At 49.1% G+C, this 10,642-nt stretch overlaps 1 pseudogene; it reads right to left on the bottom strand.

Moving 5' to 3' along the window:
* Nucleotides 1-548: 548 nt before the first annotated feature.
* Nucleotides 549-2,502, bottom strand: LOC132007567 (partitioning defective 6 homolog beta-like; annotated as a pseudogene).
* Between the last annotated feature and the right edge of the window lie 8,140 nt (nt 2,503-10,642).

The raw sequence follows: 10,642 nt of genomic DNA on the forward strand, positions 1-10,642 counted from the left end.
GGTGGCTCAGTGCGTTAAAGCCTCTGCCTTCAGCTCAGGTCATGATCTCAGGGTCCTGGGATCGAGCCCCGCATTGGGCTTTCTGCTCAGCGGAGAGCCTGCTTCCTCTCTCTCTCTGCCTGCCTCTCTGCCTACTTGTGATCAATATCTCTCTGTCAAATAAATAAATAAAATCTTTAAAAAAAATAGGTAAAGGGAACGCTAACTGGGTTCCGCACAGCTGGTTAAATATGGCAATGGCAACCACATGGAACGGAAAAGATCTGGTCCTCTCAGTTCTGAGAAAGTGCTCTGACATCCAGTTCTGCAGAGACAAATAGCAAAAGCACATAATTTCATGAGCAAAGGCCCCTTTAAGACAAACCTCTGACAAACCAAAGTTTATATTAACAATGATCAAACTACTGCTTTAGTAACATTTTAAGCTTGAGATTTTATTTTTCTCATGCCTACTGGAGGTCTCTGGTTCAGAGGTACATATGCTTTAAACTAGCCTGATTTACAAGTCCCTGCGGCATCTTTACTCCAAGGACATTCGGACAAAGGTTTTATAGTGTTATGATCGTTCCATCTTCTGAGAGTTTTTGATCTGGAACATGTGTTTTTGTATTTCTGCCACTTGCTACAGGTGCTAAGCTCACTTCATTAGAAGGGATAAAACCATTCTGTGCAGACTCAGAATTAAGTTCTGTTTATGTTAATGATTCGAGGCTCTCAGTATTAGGAACCGCTTTAGGAATCTGCTGCAGCACTCTGTTACCTTCAATAATGTCATCCTCATCACTGTCCCCATCCTCGGGCTCAAAGCTCGGTTCTGCCTGCCAGGGTAGCCCAGGAGGCTGTTCTTGTGGATGGGCCAGAGCTGCCGAAGTCTGACTGTTCTGAACAACAGTATTCCTCTCATTTGCGGATCTCACGGGTATGACGAGGTTGTGGCTGTTGGCAATCATCATGTCTGTTACTTGATCAAGACTCTAGCCTGAAACTTCTATGCTGTTAACTTCTTTTTTTTTTTAAGATTTTATTTATTTGCCAGAGATAGAGAGAGAGAGTACACACAAGCAGGCAGAGAGGCAGGCAGAGGCAGCGATGAGAGAAGCAGGCTCCCCGCCGAGCAAGGAGCCCGACGTGTGACTCGATCCCAGGACCCTGGAATCATGACCTGAGCCGAAGGCAGCGGCTCAACCAACTGAGCCACCCAGGCGTCCCTATGCTGTTAACTTCTAAAACTTCATCATTAACAGCTAATAGTCTTTTTTTTTTAAGATTTTATTTATTTATTTGATAGACCAAGATCACAAGTAGGCAGAGAGGCAGGCTCCCTGCTGAGCAGAGAGCCCGATGTGGGGCTCGATCCCAAGATCCTGAGATCATGACCTGAGCCGAAGGCAGAGGCTTAACCCTCTGAGCCACCCAGGTGCCCAACAGCTAATAGTCTTGTGCTTTGAGCCAGATGTAGTCTGGATATTAAAGATCCCTGGGACCTTCTCTAAGCCATGCCATGCGACCGTGACACTGGAGCCATCCAGATGTAGAGTCCCAAGGGCTTCTCAGTGCCCTGTTTGTAAAGACGAACCCTACAATGTGTTTCTTGGAGAATATCCACACCTGTAATAGAAGACACAGGTCTGAAGTCTTGGGGCATACCAATGACTATATGTGGTTTTTTTCTGTGGTTGTCAGGATACAGTAGATTGGTTAAAACATTATTCATCAGGACGCCTGGGTGGCTCAGTTGGTTAAGCAGCTGCCTTTGGCCTGGGCCCTGATCTCAGGGTCCTGGGATCAAGTCCCACACCGGGCTCCTTGCTCAGCAGGGAGCCTGCTTCTCCCTCTGCCTGCTGTCCCCCGCGCTTGTGTGCATGCTCTCTTTCTGACAAATACATAAATAAAATCGTAAAAAACAAAAACCACATTATTCTTTATTAGTTTGCCTGTGTCAAAGGCACTGTAGTCTGCTTCTTAATATTTTTGTATAAAAATCCTGAGCAGTGAATTGGCCATTGAGACAGTTTTGTGATAATTATCATCATTATTTCTAGGTAATAAGTCTCCATGGATGTCTGCGCAGCCTACTAAAACGTCAACATTGGGTATCTTTTTTTTCCAAAAGAGTTTAAGACTTTATTTATTCATTTATTTATTTGTCAGAGAGAGAGAGAGAGAACTCAAGTGCACAAGCAGGCAGAGCAGCAGGCAGAGGTGGAGAGAGAAGCAGGCTCCCTGCCAAGCAAGGAGCCTGATGAGGGACTCGATCCCAGGACCCTGGGATCATGACCTGAGCCGAAGGCAGCAGCTTAACCAACTGAGCCACCCAGGCATCCCTAACATTGGGTATCTTATGAAAATGTTGCAGTAACCTGTAAAACTCAAATTCTCCAGGTGGTTTTTTTTTTTTTATCTTTCCAGTGAAAACTGATGAAATTCAGCTCCAGACTTGCCCTTCACCTCCATGGAGCCCAGGCAGCCGCTGCCCGGCCCTAGCCGGTGGCAGTGGTTCATGCTGAGGCCTGGCCACCCCTTGTGACCGCAGAGAGCAGGGAGCGAGTGTGCGGCTGGTGGGCTGGGGACATGTCACCCCACGTGCCGGGACCGAGGGGTGGACTAATGCCAGTCTTTTTTTTTTTTAGATTTTATTTATTTATTTGACATAGACAGCGAGAGAGGGAACAGAAGCAGAGGGAGTCAGAGAGGGAGAAGCAGGCTTCCCGCCGAGCAGGGAGCCCGACGCAGGGCTCAATTCCAGGACCCCGGGATCATGACTCCAGCCAAAGGCAGATGCCCCACAACTGGGCCACCCAGGCGCACCTACGGGTCTTCAAAGCAAGTAGGAATCCTCTGAATGGGGGGTTATCAAACTGGTCTGTCTGGTCTTGCAGAGCCTGTGAACTAAATTTCTGCATCTTTAAATGGTTGAGAGAAATCCAAAGACCATTTTGGCATTTACTAGATCTAGATTTACTGGGCGTTTATGTGTCAAGCACTGTTCTAGGTACCTGGGAGAAGCTGGTAGATAGAGCCCTGTATGTCAGGCTGGTAACAGACCACTACGGAAGCCAGAACAAACATCTGGGAAAGGTGGGAAGGGAAACAAAGTTTCCTAATTATGTGTGGAATGAAGGTGAAACTATAGCAAAGAGAAAGTGGGGAATCAAGTTTGGGGGCAATCCTATATCTGGTTTGTAGGGACCCCATAGTGGAGGCAACAAGTGGTAGGCATGGCATGGCACAGGGCTCCCCAGCCTAGCACCCCGTTAGCAGGCTCTGATGACCATAACCCTTAAGGACCAGTGATGACCAGAAATTGGAAGAGTGAGCTACAGTATACCAACTCACCAACCTAGGAACCTGGGAGCTGTGGCTGTGTGGATGGCAGTAAGCGTCAGCCTGCGACAAGTGTCCACAGGGCCAAAGTGGAGGGTCTTGGTCTGATCAGCAGTCGTGCATGTGATGTTTTGGAATATTAAAAATACCTTCGCCTCAGGGTGCCTGGGTGGCGCAGTGGGTTAAAGCCTCTGCCTTCGGCTCAGGTCATGATTCCAGGGTCCTGGGATCGAGTCCCGCATCAGCGCTCTCTGCTCAGCAGGGAGCCTGCTTCCTCCTCTCTCTGCCTGCCTCTCTGCAAACTTGTGATCTCTGTCTGTCAAATAAATAAATAAAATCTTTAAAAAAAAAATACCTTCGCCTCACTCTTCCGAGGAGGCTGGGACAGGGCGAAGTTGGCACTGATGCGGAGGGAGCTTCCCTACGGACCTTACGTAGCTAGTGTTGGAAATGAGAGGGGGAAACGGTGTGGACAGGAGGGTGGGCTTCTTGTGCAAAACGGGTTCCTGTTGAGCCTGGGAGGTGGCTCTGGTTCCTGCAGCCTCTCCCTAGCTCGTCCACCTGCCCGTGTTCCATTTCCCAGATGGGAGGGATGAGATCGGCTCCTGAGGAGGCATACTGGGAGCTTGAGACATTTAAGATCCACACTGACAAACTGCAAGAGGTAGGGCGCTCGAATTTTGTGGGGTTGACCCAGCGTTGCTGCTGCCTACCCCTCCCCGGAGCTGGGATCCGAACCCTGCCCTCCTTTGCTGGCTGTAAGCCTCAAGAAAACAAGAGGGCTGGGGAGTGAGCAGAATTGAAGTTTCCGGGTGCATGCGTCCCCCCGCCGATGTGAGTGACAGCGCTGGGTAAAGCTAAGGAAAAGAGCCCGTTAGTGAGGGGTCAGATGGTCAAGGGAGAAGTCAGGTCGGGGCTCGGTGTCCGCCTCTAGATCGATGCCACTTCCCTTCCAGTTCCAGGATTCTGATTTGGAGTACGTGAACCCCTCAAGGGCAACATGGGAGTGACAGTCCTGGGTCCTGCACCCAGCTCCCTCCCTGGGTCAGCTGTGCAAACTTGATCTCCTAAGAGCCTTACCCAGGGGCGCCTGGGTGGCTCAGTGAAGTGTCTTCCCTGGGCTCGGGTCATGATCTCAGGGTCTGGGATCGAGTCCCGCATCGGGCTCCCTGCTTGGCGGGAAGCCTGCTTCTCCCTCTCCTGCTTCCCCCTCTTGTATTCCCCCTCTCACCGTCTCTCTCTCTCTCTCTCTCTCTCTCTCTCTCTCTCTCTCTGTCAAATAAATAAATAAAACCTTTAATAAAATAAAAAAGAGAGAGACTTAGGGGCGCCTGGGTGGCTCAGTGGATTAAGCCGCTGCCTTCGGCTCAGGTCATGATCTCAGTGTCCTGGGATCAAGCCCCACACCAGGCTCTTTGCTCAATGAGGAGCCTGCTTCTTTCTCTCTCTCTCTGCCTGACTCTCTGCCTACTTGTGATCTCTCTCTCTCTCTGTCAAATAAATAAATAAAATCTTTAAAAAAAAAAAAAAAGAGAGAGAGAGAGACTTAGCCAAAATCATTCCTATGTTGGGTTTGTAAGGACTGAAAATGTCTATATAAGATCTGTTGTACCGAGTGTTCTCCCATTGTACCGGTTCGAGAAGGTTCTGCAACTCTTATTCCTGCCAGTCTACCAACTAAAATTTTGAGTGCTAGCTAGCACTCAGTGCTAGCTGCTGTTAGCAGGAATGGCAATGAGAACCAGATTGGACAGAGTGAAATGTTAACTGTTAACACTTCACCGGACCTCTTCTAGGCCAGGGACATGAATGTCCAGCCCCTGCCCGTGCAAAACCCTGAGGAGTGTTTGGGCAGCCAGAGCCCAGTGTGGCCTGAAAGAGTACTGCGGTGAGCACCGCATGCAGCTGTTAATGTGCCTGTGTCCCTCGTCTGTGCAGATCTGGAAAAGAGGGAGGGATGGTGGCAGAACCTCATCTAGGAGAACCGACTGGCCTGACCGAAATAAATGGTTTGACAGTTATTCTTCACTGGGAGCAATTCTGTGGCTTGCAGCCCTCCCTGCCCCTCCCAGGGGACATTTGACAATGTCTGACGTCTTGGCTTACGACAGTGGGAAGGAAGGTGCCACTGACAGGTAGTGGGTAGAGGCCCGGGATGCCGCTAAACATCCTTCCATATGGGGCGCATGGGTGGCTCAGTTGGTGAGGTGTCTGCCTTCAGCTCAGGTCACGGCCTTGGAGTCCTGGGATGGAGCCCCACATCGGGCTCCTTCCCTGGCAGGGAATTGGTTTCTCCCTTTCCATCTGCACCCCCCCCCCCCATGTTTTCTCTCCTCTCTCTCTCTCTCTAATAAATAAATAAAATCTTTAAGACAGAAACATAAAAAACCATCCTTCAATGCACCGGGCATTCCTCCACAAAGAAGCAAAGAATTGTCTGACCCCAAATGTCAATAGTGATGAGTCTGAGAAATCCTGGCTTAGAAGCATGGCAGCCAGCCACAGGTAGCTTTAGGAAACACAGGTACTGCTCAGCACACCACTCCCCTTTCCCACCACTTCACACTCCTTGTGGGGTCAAGTCTTAAAAGGGCCCCAAAGAAGCATGGCACGGCTCCTACCCCCTCTTCACTCTAAGCTGGATCCAGCCACCCTGGCCTCTTCGTCTCCTGGAGCCCCAAGCTCCACCCTGCCTCAGGGCCTTTGCGCATGCTATCCCCCCATAGGGAATGTTCTCCCTCTTCACTTGGTGAAACTCCCATTCGACCTTCGGGTCTCAGCCTACTTTCCACCTTCGCAGAGACACGTTTCCTGACCCCCCGCTCTCTCCCCTCTATCCAGCTGGGTCCTTCTCCTTAGTACCTCTGCAGTTGGCCTGTAGGTGTCCTTCAAACTGTCTCTGTGAAGAAAATGAGTGCAGTTCAGCCCTTCAACAGATGAATGGATAAGGAAGATGTGGTCCATATACACTATGGAGTAGTATGCCTCCATCAGAAAGGACAAATATCTAACTTTTGTAGCAACATGGACGGGACTGGAAGAGATTATGCTGAGTGAAATAAGCAGAGAGAGTCAATTATCATATGGTTTCACTTATTTGTGGAGCATAACAAAAAGCATGGAGGACATGGGGAGGTAGAGAGAAGGGGGTTGGGGTAAAGTGGAAGGGGAGGTGAATCATGAGAGACTATGGACTCTGAAAAACAATCTGAGGGGTTTGAAGTGGCGGGGGGTGGGAGGTCGGGGTACCAGGTGGTGGGTATTGGAGAGGGCACGGATTGCATGGAGCACTGGGTGTGGTGCAAAAATAATGATACTGTTATGCTGAAAATAAATAAATTTTTAAAAAATTTAAAAAAAAGGTAGAGCCCTTAGTACAGAGTTTAGTACACAGTAGGAACTCAATAAATAATGTTTATTATTATGGAAACCACAAAAAAAAATGAGTGCGGTTCATTCTCTGCCTCCCTCCCTAGACCGGACTCTACAAAGACAGGGGTGGATCTGCCCTGCTCTGCGGCAGATTGCTCTCACCCAACCCCACATTTGACACAAAGGAGGGGCTCTGGCAGTGTCCGTCCGGAGCCAGCCAGTGGATGAAGGGGGGTAACAGGCATGGAAGGGAGCAAGAGCAGTACAAACTGGGGGCCTGAACACATAGACCAGGAGTCAGGGCGCCGTGACTTGCCTAGGGACGTGGGGAAGGCCTCGGCCAGGTTCCCAGAAGGACACACTGGGAGCCCAGCCCTCTCCCCATAGCCCTCACCATGCACGCGCAGCGGGTAGGTGGCTGGAGTATGAGGCGCTAGCGAAAGGACCTGGAGAAGGGGGCCTGGCGGACATGGCACTGTTCATACCACTCACTGTCTGGGAGGAGGACCTCTTTTGCCGCAGCCACGGGCACCCGAAGCTTGGTCCTTGTCAAGACCACTTGAGGCTGCGCAGGGGAAGCTGCTGGAACAGCCAGAGGGACTTGGCTCTCACTCAGCCCGCCCTGAAATGCAACTGTTCTCTTGATCAATTTGAATGATTTAGATTCCAGCGGAGCGGGTAATGCAGACTGTTCAGCGAGGCTCCAGAAAGACAGACATGCACAGAACAGTAGTGGGGAGGGAAATGTTGGAAAAGCAGACCCAGGAAGCAAAGACCCAGCTGCGCAGGCCAGACCCAAGTCAGTTCCGAGAAGAAGCAAAGAAAAGGGGAAAATTTAAAATTTAACACCTCCCCCATCCAACCAATCTGGAATTACAGGCTATTTTTAAAATTCTATTAAAATATTACATACAGGGGGTGCCTGGGTGGCTCAGTGGGTTAAAGCCTCTGCCTTCGGCTCAGGTCATGATCACAGGGTCCTGGAATAGAGCCCCGCATCGGGCTCTCTGCTCGGCGGGGAGCCTGCTTCCTCCTCTCTCTCTGCCTGCCTGTCTGCCTACTTGTGATCTCTGTCTGTCAAAAAAAATAGGTGAAATCTTAAAATATATATATATATATATATATATATATTACATACAGGGGCACCTGGGTGGCTCAGTGGGTTAAAGCCTCTGCCTTTGGCTCAGGTCATGATCTTAGGGTCCTGGGATCGAGCCCTGTATCGGGCTCTCTGCTCGGCGGGGAGCCTGCTTCCTCCCCCTCTTTCTGCCTGCCTCTCTGCCTACTTGTGATCTCTGTCTGTCAAATAAATAGGTGAAATCTTTAAAAAAATATATATTATATACAGGGGCGCCTGGGTGGCTCAGTTGGTTGAGCATCTGCCTTTGGCTCAGGTCATGATCCGGGGGTCCTGGGATCAAGCCCCGAGTTGGGTTTCCTGCTCAGCTGGGAGTTTGCTTCTCCCTCTGCCCTTCCCTGATGCTCATGATCTCTCTCTCTTAAAAAAAATAAATAAAATCTTATACACACACACACACACACACACACACACATATGTATATATCATACAAAAAGGTGCACATATCTATTATAAGTGTATAGCTTGATGAATTTTCACAGGGTGAATTCAATGGTTCACCACCATCCAGGTCAGGCAACAGAACGTGATCAGCATCCCAGAAGCCCCTCCTTGGGCCCCCTTGCAGGCACCATCACCCCCAAATGTAACCACTGTCCCAACAGCTAACAGCAGAGGGTAGTGTTGCCTATGCTTGCATTTTATATGAATGCAATAATTACCTTTCTTTTGCTCATTCACCATCATATGAGATTTTGTTACTGTGTGCAGTTGTGGGTGATTCATTCTCATTGCTGTACAGTATATTAACCTTAAAAATAAAGCTCAGGGGCGCCTGGGTGACTCAGTCGGTTAAGCGGCTGCCTTTGGCTGGGTTAAGCCTCTGTCTTCATGATCCCAGGGTCCTGGGATTGAGCCCCACGTGGGGTTCCCTGCTCAGCAGGGAGCCTGCTTCTCCCTCTGCCCATCCCCGGCTTGTGCACACCGTCCAAGTAAATAAATAAAATCTTAAAAAAAAACTTGTGACACCAACAAAAATGAGTTTATTCAGGAACAGCAGATTATTGCATTTCAGGACACGCAAACCAAGGCAAAAGCAGCAAACAAAGGAGGCTCTTTTGGAGAGGAAAGGAGAGTTGGGAGAGGCTGTTATAAACAAAAAAGTCCGTTGGAGGGAACTGGGAATTCAGAGTGTGGTGGTTTCTCATTGGCTGAACTATGCCAGCTGCTCATTGGCTTGGCAAGGAGAAAATCATTCTTCCTCCTCTTTGGGGGGTCAAGTGTGGGCTTCTTCCTGCTGTGGTCTGCAGGTGACTGTGACTGGTGGGGCATGGGAGCTCGCCTTTCTGGCCTCCTGACTCCATTTTATTCTGATTATTTTTATTTTTAATTTATTTATTTTTTAAAAGATTTTATTTGTTTATTTGACAGAGAGAGACAAAGCCAAAGAGAGAACACAAGCAGGCTCCCCGCTGAGCAGGCAGCCCCATGAGGGGACTCGATCCCAGACCCCCGGATCATGACTTGGGCCCAAGGTAGAGGCTTAATGACTGAGCCACCCAGGCACCCCTATTCTGATTATTATTTTTTTTAATTGTGTATTTATTTTGAGAGAGAGAGCGAGGACAGGGCAGAGGGGAAAGGAGGGGGAGAGGGAGAAAGAATCAGAAGTAGACTCCATCCTGAGCGAAGAGCTCATGGTGGGCTCTACCTGGGGCTCAGTCCCCCCACGGGGAGATCATGCCTGAGCCAAAACCAAGAGTCAGCTTCTTCACCGGCTGAGCCAGCCAGGCGCCCCTCCTGACTCCATTTAATTTAATTAATTTATTTTTTAAATATTTTTAAATTTATTTATTTGACAGACATAGATCACAAGTAGGCAGAGAGAGAGGCAGAAGCAGGCTCCCCGCTGAGCAGAAAGCCCAATGCGGGGCTCGAACCCAGGACCCCGGGACCATGACCCCAGCTAAAGGCAGAGGCTCTAACCCACTGAGCCACCCAGACACCCCCTGACTCCATTTCAAATGAGGTTTCCTTTTATCAGTTTTCACAAGTGTTCCAGCATGTGGAAAAAAAAAAACCAACAACCACAATTTATTTCCCCCATTTTCTTCTTGATAGGCATTTGGATAGTTTCCAGTTTGGGGCCTTTATAGAGCTGCTGCGAACATCTTGGTGCATATCTTTTGTTGAATATGTGTATGCATCTCATTACGTGTGATTTAATTTTCATTTTATATTTCTCAGGATATAGACCTAACAAAAATATTTTTATAATGAGAAGGAAGCTAATTAAAATTTCTATGAGGAGCATATGTTTATAATCAGAAAAAAAAAATTCTTTTTAAAGAACAGGGAAGGTAAACAACTTTCGGGGTTCGAATGGAGCCATTCACATATGTAGCATTTCTTTTTTTTTGTAGTGGGGGCCTTAACACAAGCCTTCGAAGATGTTTTGTGGAACCCAAGGGCAGGGGACAACCAGGCTTCGAGAAGAACCAGAACCAGGGTGTTGCAAGCCATTAAGAAGCCAGGCAGGCTGTTCTCCCTCTGGGGCCTTTCTTTCAGCTTCTTTCTGAACGTCCACTTTGCTCTTGTCCCTCATGGCAGAACTGTTCCCCCCATTTCTCTTAGAACAAAGCCAAACGTGGCATCTACTGGGTCTCTCTAGGAATCTCTGAATCCCAACAACAAGATCACGAGACGGTGAGCCTGACTAGCCCAGTCAAGAATCAGTCAACTATGGGGCACCTGGGTGGCTCAGTGGGTTAAAGCCTCTGCCTTCTGCTCAGGTCATGATCTCAGGGTCCTGGGATCGAGCCCCGCATCGGGCTCTCTGCTCAGCGGGGAGCCTGCTTTCCCCTCTCT

This window comes from Mustela nigripes, chromosome X (assembly GCF_022355385.1).
Source record: "Mustela nigripes isolate SB6536 chromosome X, MUSNIG.SB6536, whole genome shotgun sequence".
Taxonomy (NCBI): domain Eukaryota; kingdom Metazoa; phylum Chordata; class Mammalia; order Carnivora; family Mustelidae; genus Mustela; species Mustela nigripes.